The sequence below is a fragment of the Mustelus asterias genome, unplaced genomic scaffold (genome assembly GCF_964213995.1).
Source record: "Mustelus asterias unplaced genomic scaffold, sMusAst1.hap1.1 HAP1_SCAFFOLD_194, whole genome shotgun sequence".
Taxonomy (NCBI): domain Eukaryota; kingdom Metazoa; phylum Chordata; class Chondrichthyes; order Carcharhiniformes; family Triakidae; genus Mustelus; species Mustelus asterias.
This window is the reverse complement of record NW_027590187.1, coordinates 487,278-508,928: the sequence shown is the minus strand read 5'-3', so window position 1 is coordinate 508,928 and position 21,651 is coordinate 487,278. Positions and strand designations below refer to the sequence as shown.

General features: G+C 45.5%; 1 long non-coding RNA gene and 2 other non-coding genes across 3 annotated transcripts in view; 2 read left to right on the top strand and 1 right to left on the bottom strand.

Annotated features, from left to right (window-relative positions):
* Positions 1-21,651, top strand: part of LOC144485434 (uncharacterized) — a 664,084-nt gene that overhangs the window by 157,176 nt on the left and 485,257 nt on the right. The window lies entirely within an intron of this gene.
* Positions 14,959-15,030, bottom strand: trnam-cau (transfer RNA methionine (anticodon CAU)). The gene has a single exon. It is a non-coding gene; the product is annotated as a tRNA-Met (tRNA).
* trnar-ucu (transfer RNA arginine (anticodon UCU)) lies at positions 18,919-19,009 on the top strand. Its single transcript is given in 2 exon segments — positions 18,919-18,955; positions 18,974-19,009. It is a non-coding gene; the product is annotated as a tRNA-Arg (tRNA).

Genomic DNA, 21,651 nt, shown 5'->3' with positions numbered 1-21,651 from the left:
CGGACACAATGCTGCCGATTCAACCGGCAGGATATGGCGGGAATTCTCTCCACACTTCCGATTGTAATATTCCCAGCCGCTTTCAGGGGAGAGGATCAGAAATCAGCCTTTCCCTCTGTCCCTGTGAAGCCTGTGTGAAGGAGTTGGCTGGGAATCTCTGTTTTTGCTTTTCCAGTGAGCTGAGATTTGCTCCGTTTTAAATTGCTGAACGGGGTCTTATTTCCGCTGGTGACAGATAACAGATTGAGAAAATCAAACTGTTCCTAAAATAGCGCCAGGATTCTGAGGGAAAATACAATAAACAGATTCTAAAGTGTGAGATTGAAATAGTTTCCTGAACATTCAGGCGTTCGGTTATTTTCTATTTTTCCTGCACTGAAATTGGCGGGCTTTTCCAATTTGGAAATGTAAACCAATCAAAACCTCCCATTTCTTCTCCTGGCTCTCAGATTGGTTACGAACCTGATTGAAATGACAGTGACCAATCAGAGCACGAGTCTGGCTTCAGCCTCGCAAACCGCTCACAATGATTATTAATCGAGATTAAACTGACGGAATGTGTGTTTGAGTTGTCAAATGTACTTTGTTCGCGCGGACAAATAATTGAAGGAACCGGAATAAATGTGATATTTCGTCCACGGAAGTTAAAGAGAAGAGTGTCGCCAGCTCCTTGTCACACATTCCGCATATTTTCACTGACAGAGAAGCAAACAGCTCATCAGTTCCACGTCTGAGACAGCAGAAATAAATCCAGAGGCGCATTTTCAATCCACTGCTCTAACAGCAGGAAAGCCAGATGTCGTGTTCACATCATGCCAAACTTTCGTATTAGGATGGCCGAGAGGTTAAGGCGTTGGATTTAAGATCCAATAGACATATGTCCGCGTGGGCTCGAACCCTACTCCTGGTAAATACATTTTTTAACACGACATTCACGACAGTGCTTCATTTCTCCTCCATGAACGGTATGCTTTGTCGAACCAGCATGCAAGAAACTGGAATTTTCACAGCAGAACAATACATGAGACAATAAGAAATCAAAACAAACTCAGTACAACTAACAGGGGGATTCATCAATCCCAGTCCAAATTCTCATCAATTATCAGATCATCGCTGTGTCAACCACACAATAGTGCAGCCTCAGCTCCAAATTAAATATCAGATAAAACTGACAGATGGTTTTCTGTTAAAAGTTACACAACCTGAATAATGTACTCTGAGATTCGAGTTAAATACCAGTCATATCACCAAATCAGGGGTTTAGAAGTGGTCGCAATAATCCCCACAGTCTGCCCTCACATACATTAGGTACACATTCAAATCTCAAATACATTCTCAGATTCGGATATTCTGAAAGCTAGGATACAAACACAAATGCCAGTTGAAAACTTACCCTGCTTATGAAACGAAAAGTTACAACATCAATTTGATGGCTACGAACTGAACTATAAATTATAAACTAACGCTAAATCCTCACTCACACTGTGCCAGGTGGAAGACACTCTACCAATTCCAGACTGGACTTCATTTTACATGCATGTCAAAATTCTTACACAGAATCAGGCTGAGTGTCACAGATCAAATCAATGTGAACAACCTGAGTGAAACTTGCATAGCAATCCAGTATCAGATTGAAGGATACATTATCTTTCACAATTGTGTTCACACTGACAGAGATTTATTGCTGGGCTGAAACTCACACACATTGTTTGCTTAACACCTACCACATCAGTGGTCTGTTTCGGTGCTGGAAAGTTATTTGGAATTAATCCAAATTCATAAATAGTCCCAGAGACTGCAGATTATTTAATTAATCCCAAACTCATACTAAATACCAAAGATTGATAGATGAGATGATAGTTCTCGCTCACATGCACTTTCAGGAGCTGAAAAATACAGGCTGCTTGCTGCACTCACTCAGAGGAGCTGTGCCTGAGTGATATGAAATAAATTGCACACATCAATTGTATCACTGAGAGATTTAGAAACAATGCAAGACTCACACAGAGTAATGAATGCAAAAGGAAGAATAGCGAGAGAGAGAGATGTGTGACAGATAACAAATGAAACCCGCAATTTTAAACAGCACCAGAGACTTACATACAGAATTATTTCCAATGATAGGACCAGCATAAAGCTGATGTTCCATAAACAGTACCACGGGAATTAACGCATATGTTCCAAAAACAGCGCCAGGGGACTTAAAATTATCGATGATCCCCACATTTGTATGAAATTTACTGTTTATTCATGAGTCACAAGTACGCTTACATTAACATTGCAATGAAGTTACTGTGAAAATCGCAGAGTCGCCGCACTCTGGCACCTGTTCAGGTACACTGAAGGAGAGTTTAGTACGGCCAGTGCACCTAACCAGCGTGTTTTTGCCCTGTGGGAGGAAACCGGAGCACCCGGAGAAAATCCACGCAGACACAGTGAGAACATGCAAACTCCACGCAGACAGTGGCCCAAGCCGGGAATCAAACCCGGGTCCCCTGTGCTGTGAGGCAACAGTGCTAACTCCAGTACCACTGAGACACCCCACAGACATATCACAGAATGAAGAACCATTGACAGGTCCAGAATGATACCACACTCACACACTTTATAACAGTCCGAGACACTCACAGAAACAACACCAGACAAATTCAGATACGGAATGGTTCCAGATACTGAAACAGGTGAACTGATTCCCACACTGATTGTGTGCCCTGGGCAGTCCATAGCTACAGGGATGCGGTGAATCACGGTGACAAATCCGACCATATACACCACCAGGCAGGTCACGACTGCATAATGTGATTCTGCAATGGGACAACACTTACTAAATAATCCTGATTGTGCTCAGAATTACACTGACAATGTGACCAGAAAAGCAGAGTTTTTTAAAAAGCAACCTCCCATTGAAGATGGAGGTGAGGAGGAACCTTTTTGATCAGTGGTTTTTTTTTTTACTTCGTCCATTCATGGGATTAGGGCATCGCTTGCTCAGCCAGGATTTATTGCCCGTCCATAATTGTCTTGAAGTACGCTGTGCTGAACTGCAATCTTCAACTGCTGCCATAAATGTCATGTAGGTACACCCACAGTGCGATTCGGGGGTGGGGGGTGGGAGGTGTTGGGGAGTGGGAAGTTTCTGGGTTCTGACCTACTGAAACTGAAGGAACGGCGATACATTTCCAAGTCCTGATGGTGAGTGCCTTGGAGGGAGATTCCCAGGTCGTATTGTTCTGATGCGTCTGCTGCCCTTTTCCTTCTCGGCCAAAGTCACGGTGGGTTTGGAAGGTGCTGCCAAATTAGCCTTTGTTAATTCAGGCAATGCATCTTGTGGATGGTACACACCGCTGCCGCTGTCTGCCAATGACAATGTAAGCCTATTTGTGACTCATAAATAAACTTTAATTTTTGGTGGAGGGAGTGAATATCTGTGGATGGGGAGCGAATGAAGGCAGATGCTTTGTACAGGATAGCGTCAAACTTTGACTGTTTATGGAGCTGCATTCACCCAGGTAAGTTACGTCTGGAAACCGAGTACTCCGGATTCCTTCCACAGTCCCAAAACGTGCCGGCTGGTTGGATTTGCCATGCTAGATTGCCTTTGGTGTGTTAAGAAGTGAAGGTAAGATAGATTAGTGGTCGGACAGACAGAGGGTAGTGGTCGAAGGGTCTTTTTCCGGCTGGAGGTCTGTGACCAGTGTTCCGCAGGGCTCTGTACTGGGGCCTCTGCTATTTGTGATATATATAAATGATTTGGAAGAAGGTGTAACTGGTGTAATCAGCAAGTTTGCGGATGACACGAAGATGGCTGGACTTGCGGATAGCGAAGAGCATTGTCGGGCAATACAGCAGGATATCGATAGGCTGGAAAATTGGGCGGAGAGGTGGCAGATGGAGTTTAATCCGAATAAATGCAAAGTGATGCATTTTGGAAGAAATAATGTAGGAAGGAGTTATACAATAAATGGCAGAGTCATCAGGAGTATAGAAACACAGAGGGACCGAGGTGTGCAAGTCCACAAATCCTTGAAGGTGGCAACACAGGTGGAGAAGGTGGTGAAGAAGGCATATGGTATGCTTGCCTTTATAGGACGGGGTATAGAGTATAAAAGCTGGAGTCTGATGATGCAGCGGTATAGAACGCTGGTTAGGCCACATTTGGAGTACTGCGTCCAGTTCTGGTCGCCGCACTACCAGAAGGACGTGGAGGCGTTAGCGAGAGTGCAGAGAAGGTTTACCAGGATGTTGCCTGGTATGGAGGGTCTTAACTATGAGGAGAGATTGGGTAGACTGGGGTTGATCTCCTTGGAAAGACGGAGAATGAGGGGAGATCTAATAGAGGTGTACAACATTATGAAGGGTATAGATAAGGTGAACAGTGGGAAGCTTTTTCCCAGGTCGGAGGTGACGATCACGAGGGGTCACGGGCTCAAGGTGAGAGGGGCGAAGTATAACTCAGATATCTGAGGGATGTTTTTTACACAGAGGGTGGTGGGGGCCTGGAATGCGCTGCCAAGTAGGGTGGTGGAGGCAGGCACGCTGACATCGTTTAAGACTTACCTGGATAGTCACATGAGCGAGTCTGTGATAGGTATGTCCCTGTCAGGCAAGGAGGAATTGGTAGGGCTAGGGAACCGTGGTGCACCAAAAAAGTTTCTTTGTTGGTTAAAAAGAAAAAGGAGGCTTATGTTCGGATGAGACGTGAGCACTCGGGTAGTGCACTAGAAAGCTTTAGATTGGCTAAGAGGGAGTTGAAGAGCGAGCTTAGAAGGGCTAAAAGGGGACATGAGAAGACTTTGGCGGATAGGGTTAAAGAGAATCCTAAGGCGTTCTATAGGTATGTCAAGAACAGAAGGTTGGTTAGGGCAAGTTTAGGGCCAGTTATAGATGGCAGAGGGAAGTTATGTGTGGAACCGGAGGAGATTGGTGAAGCATTGAACCAATATTTCTCTTCGGTGTTCACGCAAGGGGACATGAATATAGCTGAGGAGGACACTGGGTTGCAAGGGAGTAGAATAGACAGTATTACAGTTGATAAGGAGGATGTGCAGGATATTCTGGAGGGTCTGAAAATAGATAAATCCCCTGGTCCGGATGGGATTTATCCAAGGATTCTCTGGGAGGCAAGAGAAGTGATTGCAGAGCCTCTGGCTCTGATCTTCAGGTCGTCGTTGGCCTCTGGTATAGTACCAGAAGATTGGAGGTTAGCGAATGTTGTCCCATTGTTTAAGAAGGGGAACAGAGACTTCCCCGGGAATTATAGACCGGTGAGTCTCACTTCTGTTGTCGGCAAGATGTTGGAAAAAATTATAAGGGATAGGATTTATAGTTATTTGGAGAGTAATGAATTGATAGGTGATAGTCAGCATGGTTTTGTGGCAGGTAGGTCGTGCCTTACTAACCTTATTGAGTTTTTTGAGAAAGTGACCAAGGAGGTGGATGGGGGCAAGGCAGTGGACGTGGTATATATGGATTTTAGTAAGGCGTTTGATAAGGTTCACCATGGTAGGCTTCTGCAGAAAATGCAGATGTATGGGATTGGGGGTGATCTAGGAAATTGGATCAGGAATTGGCTAGCGGATAGGAAACAGAGGGTGGTGGTTGATAGTAAATATTCATCATGGAGTGCGGTTACAAGTGGTGTACCTCAGGGATCTGTTTTGGGGCCACTGCTGTTTGTAATATTTATTAATGATCTGGATGAGGGTATAGTTGGGTGGATTAGCAAATTTGCTGATGACACCAAAGTCGGTGGTGTGGTAGACAGTGAGGAAGGGTGTCGTAGTTTGCAGGAAGACTTAGACAGGTTGCAAAGTTGGGCCGAGAGGTGGCGGATGGAGTTTAATGCGGAGAAGTGTGAGGTAATTCACTTTGGTAGGAATAACAGATGTGTTGAGTATAGGGCTAACGGGAGGACTTTGAATAGTGTGGAGGAGCAGAGGGATCTAGGTGTATGTGTGCATAGATCCCTGAAAGTTGGGAATCAAGTAGATAAGGTTGTTAAGAAGGCATATGGTGTCTTGGCGTTTATTGGTAGGGGGATTGAATTTAGGAGTCGTAGCGTTATGTTGCAACTGTACACAACTCTGGTGCGGCCGCACTTGGAGTACTGTGTGCAGTTCTGGTCCCCACATTACAGGAAGGATGTGGAGGCTTTGGAGAGGGTGCAGAGGAGGTTTACCAGGATGTTGCCTGGTATGGAGGGGAGATCCTATGAGGAGAGGCTGAGGGATTTGGGATTGTTTTCGCTGGAAAGGCGGCGGCTAAGAGGGGATCTTATTGAAACATATAAGATGATTAGAGGTTTAGATAGGGTGGATAGTGATAGCCTTTTTCCTCTGATGGAGAAATCCAGCACGAGGGGGCATGGCTTTAAATTGAGGGGGGGTAGTTATAGAACCGATGTCAGGGGTAGGTTCTTTACCCAGAGGGTGGTGAGGGATTGGAATGCCCTGCCAGCATCAGTAGTAAATGCGCCTAGTTTGGGGGCGTTTAAGAGATCCGTAGATAGGTTCATGGACGAAAAGAAATTGGTTTAGGTTGGAGGGTCACAGTTTTTTTTTTTTTAAACTGGTCGGTGCTACATCGTGGGCCGAAGGGCCTGTTCTGCGCTGTAATGTTCTATGTTCTATGTTCAGCAGTCTGGGAATGGAGGGATACAAACGATTGGTCTAGTTGGACCAAGGAGCGGCACAGGCTTGGAGGGCCGAAGGGCCTGTTTCCTGTGCTGTACTGTTCTTTGTTCTTTGTTCTTTGTTCTATAAGCGGGGTGAGTGCATGGTGCTATGGGTATAGGGCATGGATGGGATGCTCTGTCAGAGAGTCGGTGGAGACTCCATGGGCCGAATGGCCTTCAGCACTGTCGGGATTCTATGATTTTAATGCCTTTTGACTGTGTCAGAACTGCCCTGAGAAAAGGGGGAAAGCTGTGTTTGTAGCATTTACAGCAGAGAGCTCGTTGCAGCTTAAACTGTTGATTGCAAGCGAGAGTTGATGAAAATGACTGAGTCCTGTAAAAGAATAGGTGAGATTCTTGTGGGAAACAACCGAATGTTTTTTTTAAAAATCTGATATTGGAAACGGAAATAGCAGAAATTGGTACTGACCAATCGATCCCTGGGTTATGGGCCCAGAACTCTTCCGCTGCGCCACTCTGCTACACACTGGCGATATCGTACTTATTGTTGTCGTGCCATACAGGACAAAATTTCACTGTCGTTTACCAGGTGGATTCCTGGGATGGCAAGTCTGGCGTATGAGGAAAGATGAAGTCAGTTCGATTATATTCATTGGAACCAACAGCGAAAATGCTGGAAAATCTCAGCAGGTCTGGCAACATCCGTAAGGAGAGAAAAGCGCTGAGATTTTGAGTCCAGATGACCCTTTGTCAAAGCTAAAAGGCATAGAAAGTGGGAGATATTTACAGTGCAGGGGGAGGGAATGAAAGATGAGTCCATGGAAACCAGGGGAAAAGACTGGTAATAGCTGTCCACAGAGAGAATAAAGGGTGTGAATGGCCAAACGGCAGAGAAGCTTTTATCCTGATGTTCTTTGGAGTTTAGAAGATTGAGAGGGGTCTCATAGGAACTTATAAAATTCTAACAGGACTAGAAATGGTAGATTCAGGTAGAATGTAACTGATATTCAAAGACTGAGGTGAGGAGAAATGTCTTCACCCAGAGAGTGGTGAATCTGTGAAAATAGCGAATGCAGAAAGTTAGTTGAGGCCAAAATGTGTGATGTCAAGAAGGAATTAGATATAGCTCTTGTGGCTAAACGGATCAAGGGATATGGGTGGAAGGTGGGATCAGGAAGTCGAACTTGATCAGCCAGGATCATAATGAACGGTAGATCAGGCTCGATGGGCCGAAGGGCCTATTGCTTCTATTCGCTGTTTAAAGAGAACAAAGAAAAGTGCAGCAAAAGAATCGGCCCTTCGGCCCTCCAAGCCCGTGCCGAACATGGTGACCGAATTAAACTGAAGAAAAAACCTTCTGCCCTTCCTCAGTCCGTATCTCTCCATTCCCTCCGTAATCATGCACCCACCCTTACATGTTGCTAGTGTGCCTGCTTCGACCACCTCCTGTGGCAAACTGTTCCAGGCACCCACCACTCGCTGTGTGAAAAACCTCCCCCGCACATCTCTCTTAAACTTTCCCCCTCTCACCTTGAACATGTGCCCCCTTCCACCCCTGGGAGAAAGTCTGTTACTATTCACCTTGTCTTTGCCTCTCACAATTTTGATGATCTCTATCAGGTAACCCCTCAGCCTCTGTCTTTTCAGTGAAAACAATCCTAGTTCATGCAACCTCTTCTCCTCGCCAACAACCTCGAGACCAAGCAACAACTTTCTAAGCATGAAAGAGAGGAACCAGTGAGTGTGGAACAGAATCCATCCAGAGTCATCACCTTCAGGGGAAGGGAGACAGGAACCAGTGAGTGTGGAGCTGAACCCAATGAAAACCATTGCCTTGAGAGAAAGGGAGAGGAACCAGTGAGTGTAGAACTGAACTGCGCCAGCGCCAGCATCTTCGAGAGAGAGAGAGGAACCAGTGAGTGCATGACGGAACCCAGCCAGAGTCAGCACCTTCAGGAGAGTTGGAATAGTGAGGATAGGTAGTTGAGAAGACTGCATGGCTGCATGGATGGTACAGGAGGGAGGGCTATAGATTCCTGGGGCAGAGCGACCATTTCAGGCAGAACTGGGAACGGTACAATTTGGACAGATTACATTTGAACAGGAAGGGGACCAACATCCTCCCTGGGAGCTTTGTGAGAGCTGTTGGGATGGATTTATACTAAACTGGTAAGGGGATAGGATCCTGACAGGTAGTGATAGAATCTTCAGATTTGCCAAGTGGTCACAGCCAGGACGGAGTGACTGCAGCTTAGGCAGCGAAGAGGACTCAGAGGGCAGCTGTGTCAGCCTCTACAACTAACCAATAGGTTTGAGGTTCTTCCAGCTTCTTTGGATAAGAGCGGGGGCTGTAGGATGGATGAGGTGACTGACCTTTGCACTGGAGTACGGATGCCATTCAAGTAGTGATAGAAGGGGTATAGTGAGGAGAAGTGAGACTGCTCTCTGTAGCAAGGAGCAAGAGTTCAGATGGCTGTGAGGAAGAATTCTGAGTATGAATATGAATCTGCAATTAAAAATCTAATTGTCCCTTGTCATAAAACCCTATCTGGTTTACTAATGCTCTTTAGGGAAGGAAGTCTATTGGGCAGGCGTGTGTCTGAATTGTCAAGTCTCGATGTAACAAAAGCATGGATGAGGATTTCAGGTGCGGGTGAGTTGACGTATAATCAACAATGCGTGATCTTGCACAGCTGGAAATAGGTGATCTTGGTGAAGGGACAATATGTGGTCAGAATCTCATTTCCGAGTCCAATGAGTTCCCAAGATTATGAGGGTTTGTTTCAACCTCAGACATTGACCAGTGGGAGAGATGGAGTCAGTGACTGGGAACGGAATTTGTGGTGGGAACTTTGGTTTTCCAAATATTTAATTGGGGGAATTCTCTGCTCAGCCAGTACTGGAGGTCAGAGAAGGATTCTATTAAATTAATAACAGAAGTTGGTTGTGAAGGGTGATGTTGAGGTAGAGCTGGGTGTTGTAAGCATGCACGTGAAAACGACCACTGTGCTTTGAGATAATGTCACCAAGGGGTAAGATGAGAAGTAGGACGGAGCCAAGGATAGATCCTTGGGGAATTTGGGTGGTAACAGCAGAGGAGTGGGGAGAGAAAACATTGCAGGTGATATTCTGCATATGACCAGAAAGATAAGTTTGGAACCAGCTGATTGCAGTCTTACCCAACTGAACAATCCCTCCTCATCCTTCTCAACCTGTCCATGCCTTTGACATGGTTGACTGCACCATCCTAAACCAATACCTTCCCACTGTGAGGTCAGTGTTCACAGCAGATGACGGTGTTAACGTACCTGACATGCCAGGGAAACATGATGAAGAACGTCTGGGCCTCAGTAAACGAGTCAGGAGAAGGCTGGAGTTCTCAATCATCTTCGTCTCAGGCGGCAGCTCCTCCATCTCAATGTGTGGTGAGATAAGACCATTCTGCTCAGTCAGGAACACCCAGATTGACTGTCAGAGATAGAGGTTGTAATTATAACCAAACAATATGTAACCAAGCCCCACCCAAACACAGAATCATAGAATCCCTACAGTGCAGAAGGAGGCCATTCGACCCATCATGTCTGCTCTGACCAAATTCCCACCCAGGCCCTTTCCCTCTAAACCCACATATTTACCCTGCTAATCCCACTAACACTTGGGTCAATTTAGCATGGCCAATCAACCCAAACCACATCTTTGGTATGGGAGGAAACCGGAGCACCCAGAGGAAACCCACGCAGAGACGGGGAGAACGTGCAAACTCTGCACAGACCAGTGACCCGGGGCCGGAATTGAACTTGGGTCCCTGGCGCTGTGAGGCAGCAATGCTAACCACTGTGACACCTTTCCTTTCCCAGAAAGCACCGAAGGATCCCAGTATCTCTCTCTGGCCGATGCAGATTGAGGTGCTCTAACCCGGTATGGCACTGAGCCCCACATGCAGAGCACTAGAAGATCCCAGTATCTCTCCCTGGCCTATGCAGAGTTAGGGGCTCTTACCTGGTGTGGCACTGAGCCCCACACATAGAGCACGGGAAGATACCACTGTCTGTGCTTATTGGTCTGACTCCAGGTGGTTTGCAGCACCGCCACTGCTGAGACTGGGGAACTGCAGCGTGACAGGTTTACATAGCAAGCCGACATTGGAAACCCTTAGCTGCGGATTGAGAGCCGGGCGGGACGGAATTCTCGATGCCAACACCCTTCACCCATCCAGAGCCCCGCCGCGGGCTCAGGATCCCGGCCCGGAGACTGAAACCACTGGCCGGACATTTGCTGCCGCTCCGTCCGGTGTCTGATGGGCCCAGGGTAAATTCCCGCCATCGACCTGTGACTGGCAGCTGGGAAAACCAATCAGAAATTGACGCATCACTGTTATTCAATGGACGGTCTGCGTCGACTGATTGACAGCTACTTTGTCCAACCTGTGAGCTCCATTCGACTGAATTAAGAAAATAATGAAAATGACGATCACGCTGCGAACAAAACACGGCCCTAATGTGATTGACATCTTCGTTAGCCAATCGCAACGCACTGACCAATCAGTGTGCGCCGAGTTTGCGCGACTCGCGGAGCGTCAATCCCAGCCCAGCGCTATTGCGTCATTCAATTCGATCCGGGGCTGATCCCAATGAGAAATCAGAGAGCTGGAGGCGGGAAGAATCCTTAAAGTGGAATCGCTCAGAGAATTATAGTTGTGGAACTATTATTTGCTGATGGCAATTGAAGAGTCAAAAGTCAGACTGTGCATAAGATGAAACCCGCGGGAAAGGAAAGAGGAAATGAATGAACGGGAAGGAACGCAAGTGAGAAGCAGAGGCGTTTAGAGAGGGAATTCCAGAGCTGAATTTCCAGGGCTGAAAGCACGTCAATCACAGGTGGAGAGAATCAAATGAGGGTTGCTCACGAGGCCAGAATCAGATGAGCTCACACATTTCAAAGGATTCTTGGGCTGGAGGTGATGAATCATAGAAACATACAGTACAGAAAGAGGCCAATCGGCCCATCGAGTCTGCACCGACCACAATCCCATCCCAGGCTGTACCTCCATATATTTTACCCACTAATCCCTCTAATCTATGCATCCCAGGACACTAGGGGCAATTTTAGCATAGCCAATCAACCTAACCCGCACATCTTTGAATTGTGGGTGGAAACCGGAGCTCCCGGGGAAAACCACGCAGACACGAGGAGAATGTGCAAACTCCACACAGACAGTGACCCAAGCCGGGAATCGAACCCAAGTCCCGGGAGCTGTGAAGCAGCAGTGCTAACCACTGTGCTACCGTGCCGCCCACGGCATGAAAGGGAGGAAGAGCTGAGGACATGGAGGGATTTGGAAACAGGGATAAGAATTTTAACATTGAGGCATTACTTAACCACGAGTCAGTGTTTGTCAGTGAGCACAGGGTTGATGCATGAATGGTATTTGGAGTAAATTCTGATATGAGAAATCAATTAGCAGCTTTTTAGACCCAGCAGCACAATAAATCGGATCAGAAGTGGACCACATGGCCCCTCAAGCCTGCTGTTCCAGTAAATACGGTCATGTTTTAGATTCTCAAACCACGGAATATTTGCAATGTACTACAACCCTTTTGGCCCATCAAGTCCACACTGCCTCATTGAAACGGCATTCTACCGAATCCCACTCCCCCACCTCACAGCCCCAGAAACCCGGGTTTGTTTCTGGCCGTTGGTGACTGTGCAAAATCTGCACATTCTCCCCGTGGGTTTCCTGGGTGCTCTCGTTTACTCGCGTGGTTCCACGATGTGCAGGTTAGGTGGATTGGCCTTGCTATATGTACCTATAATGTCCAAAGTTGTGTACATTCGGCATTGATTCGGTGCAATTGTGACACTCAGTTTGAAATTTTACATCTTGTTCTTGATGAACTCGGGAAGATGAAAACCTTGGTCATAATATCCCTAAAGTGCAGAAGGTGGACATTCGGCCCATTGAGTCTGCCCTGATTCTCTGACCTCTTCACGCAACCTCACATATTTACCCTGTTGATCTTTCTAAACTAAACATACTGGGACACATCAGAGAGAATTTAGCATGGTAAATTCACTTACCCTATCAATGGAGTGAGTGTGTGTGTGTGTCTGTGTGTGTGTGTGTCGGGGGGGGGGGGAGGCGGCGGGAGGAGGGGGGGGGGTTGATGGGGAGGGGGCAAGAGCACCCGGAGGAAAGCAATGTGGACACAAAGAATATGTGGAAATTGCAAACAGGCAGTCACCCAAGGCCTGAATTGAATCCGGGTCCCTGTCATTGTGCGGCAGCAGTGCTAACCACTGTGCCACTCTTCTTTTTCTTATAAAAGACCAAAAGACATAGGAGGGGAATTAGGCCACTCTGCCCATCGAGTCTGCTGCGCCATTCAATCATATATTTATCTCATTCCCATTCTCCTGTCTTTTTCCCATAACCACTGATCCCGTTATTAATCAAGAACCTATCTATCTCTGTCTGAAAAAACACTCAATCACCTCGCCTCCACAGCCTTCTGCGGCAATGAGTTCTACAGATTCACCACTTTCTCGCTGAAGAAATTCCTCCTCATCTCTGTGTTCAAGGAACGTCCCTTTAGCCTGAGGTTGTGCCCTCTGCTTCTAGTTTTTCCTACTCGTGGAAACATCCTCTCCATGTCCACTCTATCCTGGCCTCAGTTTCAATAAGATCCCCCCTCATCCTTCTAAACTCCAACGAGTGCAGACCCAGAATCCTCAACCGTTCCTCATATAACAAGCTCTTCATTCCAGGGATCATTCTTGTGACCCTCCTTTGGACTCATTCAAAAGGCCAGCACATCCTTCCTTAGATACGGGTCCCAAACTGCTCATAATACTCCAAATGGGGTCTGACCAGAGTCTTTGTCGGCCTCTGAAGTACATCCCTGTTCTTGTATTCTAACCGTCTCGACATTGCATTTGCCCTCCTAAATGCCGGCTGCACCTGCACATTAACCTTAAGAAAAACTTGAACTCGGTCTCCCAAGTCCCTTTGTGTTTCTGATTTCCGAGACATTTCCCCATTTAGAAAATAGTCTATGCTTCTATTCCTCCTTCCATAGTGCATAACCTCACAGTTTTCCACATTGCATTCGATCTGCCACTTCTCTGCTCACACTCCTAGCCTGTCCAAGTCCTTCTGCAGCAGCCACCCACCACCCCCGCACCACCGCCCCCCCCCCCCCCCCCCGCGCCCCACCCACCCCACGCCTGCTTCCTCAATGCCACCTGTCCCTCTACAGGTCCTCTCAGACTTATTTGCCTCATGAAAAATACCCAACTTCTCAAATCTATCTTCAATGCTGCAGGTCGTGATCAATAGAATCATTCATGGGAATCTCCTTTGCACTCTCTCCAATGTCTTCACAATCTTCTTCAATTGTGATGCCCAGAACTGGACTCAGTGCTCCAGGTGAGGCCTGTCTAATGTACTTAAAAGCTCAACTTGACCTTCTTATTCATGTATTCGATCCTCCAAGAAAACGTATGATGCCATTTGCTTTATTCTCTGCTCTCTCAACATTCACAACCAACTTCAATTATTGTTGTACTTAGAAACCGAGATCCCTTGACGCGAACAGATCCTGGAGTATGGCGACTGGGGGAATTTCACATTAACTTCATTGCAGTATTTATTCGGCAAAATCCTTACTTATGACTAATATATAAACTTTATTTAAAGTTCACTTTACTTTACTTTTACTTTATCTGCCACTCGTCTGCTCAGAGGACAGGAATGGAAGCGTTGACTCAGCATTTACACTGAGATGTTCGCTGTTGTTGTGCAAGTGTTTTACTGTTTATACATATATTTCCTGCTGTGCTCTGTGATGTAGAGTGTTCCAGCATGGAAACAGGCCCTTCGGCCCAAAGTGTCCATGCCGCCCAGTTTTTTTTTACCTCGGAGCCATTCCCAATTAACCGCGTTTGGCCAATATCCCTCCAGACCCATCTTACCCAGGCAACTGTCTCAAATGTTGTTGAGAGCTTTTTTATCTGCTGTTGTGTAAAATCCTTCCCTGTTGTTGTGTTTCCGGCTCTGTAAATATTTTTTTCTTCTGTTCTGTTAATATTTCCCCTTCTCTTGCAAACGTATTCCCTGATGTGTACAAAGATTCTCCGTGAAGATGTTTTTGTCAGTAAATCGTTGCGTGTTGTGTTAAGATGTTCCCTCTTCTTCTGTAAAACGCTGGCTGCAGATCGAAGTTTTTTTGCGGGAAAGAGAAGCCAAATACCTGTCTTCGCCATGTTAAAGTCACAAATTATATGCGATTATCGTCATGCTACTGCACCATAAGTGTGAACATGAATAGCAGAGGATGGTTTTGATCCATCGACCTCTGGGTTATGGGCCCAGCACGCTTCCGCTGCGCCACTCTGCTACGCCACAAGCCACCCTTGCTGTCTATCAATGTATCCAGGCAGATTTTCACTCCTGTATCCTTTAACAGGAATACGAGTGTGAGGAGGCATCACTGCATCACACCGAGAATACAATCGACAGAGAAAAACACACAATAGCAGCAAGAGAGACTGCTTGGATGCATGTAACGACAGACAAAGGTGCTGGGAAAACGGCAAGAAACGGAATTGCAGGATCGATCACTGATTTTTAAACGAATTTTCTGTTGCAAATCCATGTTTGTACATATATTTCCTGCTGTGTAACTGTGCTCTATGTTGTTGAGAGGTGTTTTCTGTTGTTGTGTAGCATGTCTCCCTGATGCTGTCAATGTATTTCCGCCTGTGTAAATATGATCCATTTTGTGTCAATATTTTTTAAATATTCTGTTAATATATGCCCTGCTGCGTAAACGTGTTCCCACTTGAGTCAAAATATTCTCCGTGAAGATGTTTTCTGTTCAGCAAATGTTAATTATCTGCTCTCATGATGTTCCATACTGGGTTAAAATGTTGCAGGTTGTGTGAAGATGTTCTCTGTTCTTGCATAAAATTCTGGTTAAACTGCAACTGAAATAGGATCGCCCAATTTCGACTGTCTTTTACCCTCTGTTAGCGAATGTGATTGGGGATTCATATTGTATCCAATACATGCATGTCAGTGAGATGTGTTCTGTATCTGTCTGTCTCCAGTTGTAGTTGCGAGTTTTTATTTATTTCGAGAGGTGGGCATCACTGACTAGGCCAGCATTCATTGCCAATCACTAACTGACCTTAAGAAGGTGGTGGTTTGTTGTTTTCTTGTACTGCTGCATTCCCTGAGGTGTCGGTACAGCCCCAATGCTGTTAGCCAAACAGTCTTTCAGGATTTTGCCACTGCAGCAGTGAAGGAGCCGCGATGTATTTCCATGTCAGGACGGTGAGTGGGTTAGACGCCGGTTTGGGGCGGGGGTGATGGGGGGGGGGGGGGGGGGGTGGGTGCGGGGAGGGGGGGAGGCGGTGTGGAAGCGGGAGGTGGTGGAGATTGCAGTGCTGGTGCTCGCATGTATCTGCTGCCGCTGTCCTTCGAGGTGGTAGAGGTGGTGGGTTTGTGGGTGCAGTCTAAGGAGAGAAAATGAAAAAAAATATTGTTCCAATTGGCAAAGGAGAGAAGGATGGTTTTTAATGCGCTGAGTGATTAGGACCTGGATTGCACTGCCCGAGACTGTGGCAGAGGCAGCATCAAATCAGGGCTATCAAAGGGGAATGGGTTCAGCACCTGAAGTGAAAGGATTTGCAGGGATATGAGACAAGGACTGGGAAAGGGAAGAGCTGAGTCGTTCTTGTACAGACCAGCACACAGGCAAAGGGCCGAATGGTCTCCCTTTCTTTGTTGTATGCATTCTGAGATTCTGTATGTATGAGTGTTGGACTCATTCTGTATCGCTCTGTCTCTGGTGCGACATATGTGTGTGATATTCATTTTAAATCTATGTGAGAGATTTTGCAAATCTGTACACATTCTACCCGCAAGATACCTAATTGGAACCGGGCCTTTTGTTCTAATTAGTACATGATTCCATACGATCCTCTACTCTAAATCTTCAATGTAACAGCATCTACTTATCTCTGAAATTCATTCTCCATCGTCTTATTGCCTAGGTTTCCCTTTAGTACATTGGTGCTAGTCGACTCAACTGCTCCAGGTAATAGCAAATTGCAAGTTATATTGACTACATGGGAAAGTACATTAACATTGAATTCTCCATGGGATATAAGGCTGACATCCAATCATTAATTCCTGTTTGATCTGTCTCTGCAAAAGCGATAGTTCATGTCTTTTATCTCTGCTCTACTGCAGTTCTGTATTGCGGCCAGTAGATGTCAGCACACTCTGGTCGTCTGAAGTTTCGATGTGGAGATGCCGGCGTTGGACTGGGGTAAACACAGTAAGAAGTTTAACAACACCAGGTTAAAGTCCAACAGGTTTATTTGGTAGCAAAAGCCACACAAGCTTTCGGAGCTGCAAGCCCCTTCTTCAGGTGAGTGGGGTCTGAAGTTTAGACAGAGAGGGATACAACAGACAGGAAATGTTCACATTATATTGAACCTGGGACGGAGGAATTTCGGAATATTAAATATGTTGGCCATACCAATTCGAAATTGACCAGTACGCTGCTTTGCTCTGTATTCACCATTTAAATACCCATGAATCAGCAAGGCTATGCTTTTTAAGTATTTTTAAGTGAAAGTATTAGCACCAGTCGGTATTCTCTTTTCAACCAAGTGGCATTTTGAATCATTGTTGTTTAGCATGGTTAGAATTTCATTATGCAACGGTTTAATTATTAGTACAAACCTATTAAAGCATATATTACACAAAGTTTTATCTATTTATAATTGGGGTAGTACATAAAGAGAAACTTGCTTTTCTTGACAGATATTATTGACCTATATCTGGGTGTACAGGTTTCAATCTCAAAATTTACCAGTGGTGCAAAACTTGAAAAGATTATGAACTTTAGTGAGAAGGATATTGATAATCTTCAAGAAGATATGGACAGGCTCGTGGAATGTGCAGACACGTGACATATTGCAACTTAATTAATGTAAGGAAGTGTGAACTGATACATCTTGGTCCGAAGATCAAGGAGAGACGATATAAAACAATTTATATTTTATATAAAAACATTTAGCGTTCCTAATCCGTATTGCACCTTTACCACACCAAGATGCCGCAGTCTCTCCACACATTTCAGAACCCACTGAATATCCAGCCTGGAGTCTGCATTTCACCATCTACTTGTACTGTGAACATTAAACATTTAGCACACCTACTTTCCTATGTCCCTTCACTCTGCAACGACTCCCTGCTCCATCTGACAACTCCGTCAATGTCGCACCTTCACTTTGTCTATTGCCCATGGTAGGCTTACTCTGCCCAGTATCCATTGTGTTTCACTTTGATCAGTTATATTGCCCAGATTGCATACTGTTCCAACTTTTCTATTCTCCATTAATAATGAATGAATAAATAGAACCATCCCTTGAATAAACACTGTCACCTTTCAATGTTTTGCGGGTGAGTTTCATGAAGTGCTGTGTGTGATTCCCACCTTTATGCTTCTGTACAAATTGAGTCAAAGGAAAGTTATTCAAATATATTTTCAATTCTCCTTCTCTTTCACAAAGGACTGAGCGGGTATTGGATACAGTTTCAATCATAGCTTTAAAAAGATAGAGATTGGGTTTTCAAGTTTAAAATCCAAGGGTGACCTCAATGCCTGAAGTGATTTTCAGGGCTGTGGCGACTAGAATACCAATGCAGATTATCAATTTGAATTATTCAAAATCATAGAATGGAGCATCCATTGTTGATGAAAGGAAACTTTAAACTGTGCAGCTGTGCTCTGCTTCAGGAACTGGTTTTATGGAAATCTCCATTAATCAAAAATGTTGCCACACCTGGTGAGCATTTCCAGCATTTTTTGTGTTTCTTTCAGATTTCCAGCTTCCAGCTTTGCGTTGTGTTCTGTGCAGATGTTTCCCTGGAACAGGGAACAGGTTCTGATCAGTCCTGTGACAGATAGAGTGGAATGTGTCTCCCGACTATCAAAACCGCGAGATTAATCTCCAAGATGTACAGGAGAATGAGGAGGAGAGACAGGGAGGATCATTCTGTGATGGACAGGTTTCCCGTATAAAGGACACAAAGGTTTGTATTTCCACAGCCTTCTGAACAGACATAAGATGCCCCAACATGACTTGCAATCAATGAAGTTCCTCTCAACAGTTCTTGACATTTTAACTACGAGAGTTCTGAACTTACCAGTCGTTTCTACCTTGTCATGCATCCATGTATGGACCTGAGAAGTGAATTCCTAGCGCGCGGCTCTGTGGCGCAATGGATAGCGCGTTGGACTTCTAAAAGATGGCAGCTTAGCAATTCAAAGGTTGTGGGTTCGAATCCCACCAGAGTCGAATTTTGGATCAGATTCGTAACAAACAGCTTGCTCCTTCATTGATCTGATTCTGTTTGGCACCGACATTTCCTGCTCTGCCATCTCTCCATGCTGTTTCTGTTTACTCGGCTCCCAGGGAAACCACTGACTCGAGAAGAAATCGCAATCCCCGGGGGCTTTCTTAAAGTTTGACACAACATTCGCTGGTTGGGTTAGAAATAGTAATTTTTCAATTAGATATTTCGCTTCCATTGGAAGATAAAGAAGATTAAAGAACACACACTGAACGACAACAACTTATAAATAACTACAATCAATAACTAAATATCAGCGCCGTGCAACCTAGTGGTATTATTCTGATGTGTCTGCTGCGCTTGTCCTTCTCGGCTGTAGTGGTCGTGGGTTTGGGAAGGTGCTGGCAAAGTAGCCTTGCTGAGTTGTGCAGTTCATCTTGTAGATGGTGTACACTGCTGCCGTTGTGTATTGGTAGCGAACGGAGTGAATTTTTATGTATGGGAAGGGAATGACGTGGGATGCTTTGTCCTGGATGGTGCCAAACTGTAGTGCTGTACAAGCTGCATTCACCGAAGCAAGTTATCCCAGGAAACCGAGTGCTCCGGTTTCCTCCCACAGCCCAAAGATGAGCAGGTTGTGTGGATTGGCCATGCTAGATTCCCCAAGGTGTTTGTATCGGTAGATTAGCGGGGTGGAAAGGTCCTGTGTGCGATTCTCTGTCGGAGAGTCGGTACAGGCCCGATGGGCAGAATGGTCTCTTTCAGCACTGTCGGGATTGTGTGATTCTCAGGCCATTTGACTGTGTTAGAAATTCCCTGAGGAAATAAAAAGGAAAACTGTCTTTGTAGAATTTACAGCATTGGGTTTATTGGAGATTATTTTTTACTGCAAAATGATGAAAATAACCGAATAGTGTAAATAAACAGTCGAGATACTCGTGGGGAGTCTCGAAATCTGTGTTTGTTTCATCTTTGTAGATCATCCACTGTAAAGGGAAAGACAATATTGACAAGCAGGAAAGGGACATTGTAACTTGAGTAATTGCAATGAACACTTGAAAGATCACGTGAAAGTAATCAAGGCACTGCTCGTGTCCGTGAAACCAGGATCTACCTGTTGCTAGACATGGGCTTTAACCAACTCAGCTGCAGAGCCTGATACTGCTACTCCTGGTGCAGCAGAATGCTGGAAATAAGCTCCAGATCTGTTGGTGTTTGTGAAAAAAGAGATACTGCCAGATCTGGAACGTATCTGAGAAAATAGAGGTCGTTCACATTTCAGATGCAGACCTTTCACGGGAACGACCGTTTCTCTCTCCCCAGATGCTATGGGATCTCGGATAGATTCATGAAAGAAAATAATTGAATCCCACAGTGGCCCATCGAGACTGCACCGAATTCCCAGTAAACATTTCAAATCCGCCTTTCCCCGACATTGAACAAGCACATCAGAGGGAATCGCACACATCACTCAGTGAAACTCTTCCGCTAATCATTGAGCTGGTTCCATTTACTGTTTTCAGGCACACATCTGGTATAAAAGTAGCCGTGTTCAGGATTTGATTCACACGTATAATTTACTATTCTAAAGTTGGTTATTTTTTAATACTTCATTCATACGGGATATGTGTGTCACTGGCCTGGGAAGCATTTATTGATCAATTTAAATACTTCTCAGTAATTGGCGGTGAACTCATTCTTGAGCCACTGCAGTCCATGTGGTGTCTGTGTATATACACTGTTGTTCGGGATAGAGTTCCAGGATTGTGAGCTGGCCACAGCAAAGGCGATATATTTCCAAGTCAGGATGGAGTGGATCTTGCAGGTCGTCGTCGTTGTTGTTGTTCTGCATCTGCTGCCCATGTGCAGCCAGGTGAGAGTTGCCTTGCGTTTCGAAGGTGCCTCGCGACGCAATAACAATTGTCAGGAGTGGGATTTGAACAGACGCCTCCAGAGGAGACTGCGATCTAAACGCAGCGCCTTAGACCGCTCGGCCATCCTGCCTACACTGGAACTAGCGTAAAAACTCTGCACAAATCGATTTGAATTCCATCTTTATTGTTATTACATTTAAAACTCGATGTGTTTTTTCCATTTGTCAATCCCAGCCAGAGGCTCGTATCTGAGTCCCATCCTTCTCCAAGCCGCCGGGGGGTGAGCAGTTTCTCATTGCTGCATTGTTCTGTTCGCCCAAATCAACAAAGACCCAATTCCCGCCCTCCCTGTTCCTTCCATGAAGGTGTTGAGAGGGTCAGATCTGAGCAACATGATGTATTCAATTGGAGAGTTACATCCTGGTGACATGAATATCTCTCCACAGCTGCTTTCGGAGCTGCAGAACATTTCCAGCATTTCCTGGTTCTGATTTTGTGCCTTCATTACAGGAGGTCATTGTCTGACAACCAAAACCTGTCTCTTTTACGCAGCTCCAGATACAGCTTTTCTGTGATCTTCTCACAGACAAGTTCACTCTTCACTTTCCTACACACACGCTTTAAAATCGGCTGTTTTACACTCAGCACCCTGCGGCATTGTCTTCAATGCTCACCACACCTCCCATCCGCCCATCAGGGTCACAAGGGTACAAGTATTTTTAAAAAAATAAGAATTCACCGGTTCAAAGGGATCACATTGTTTGTGAGGGAAT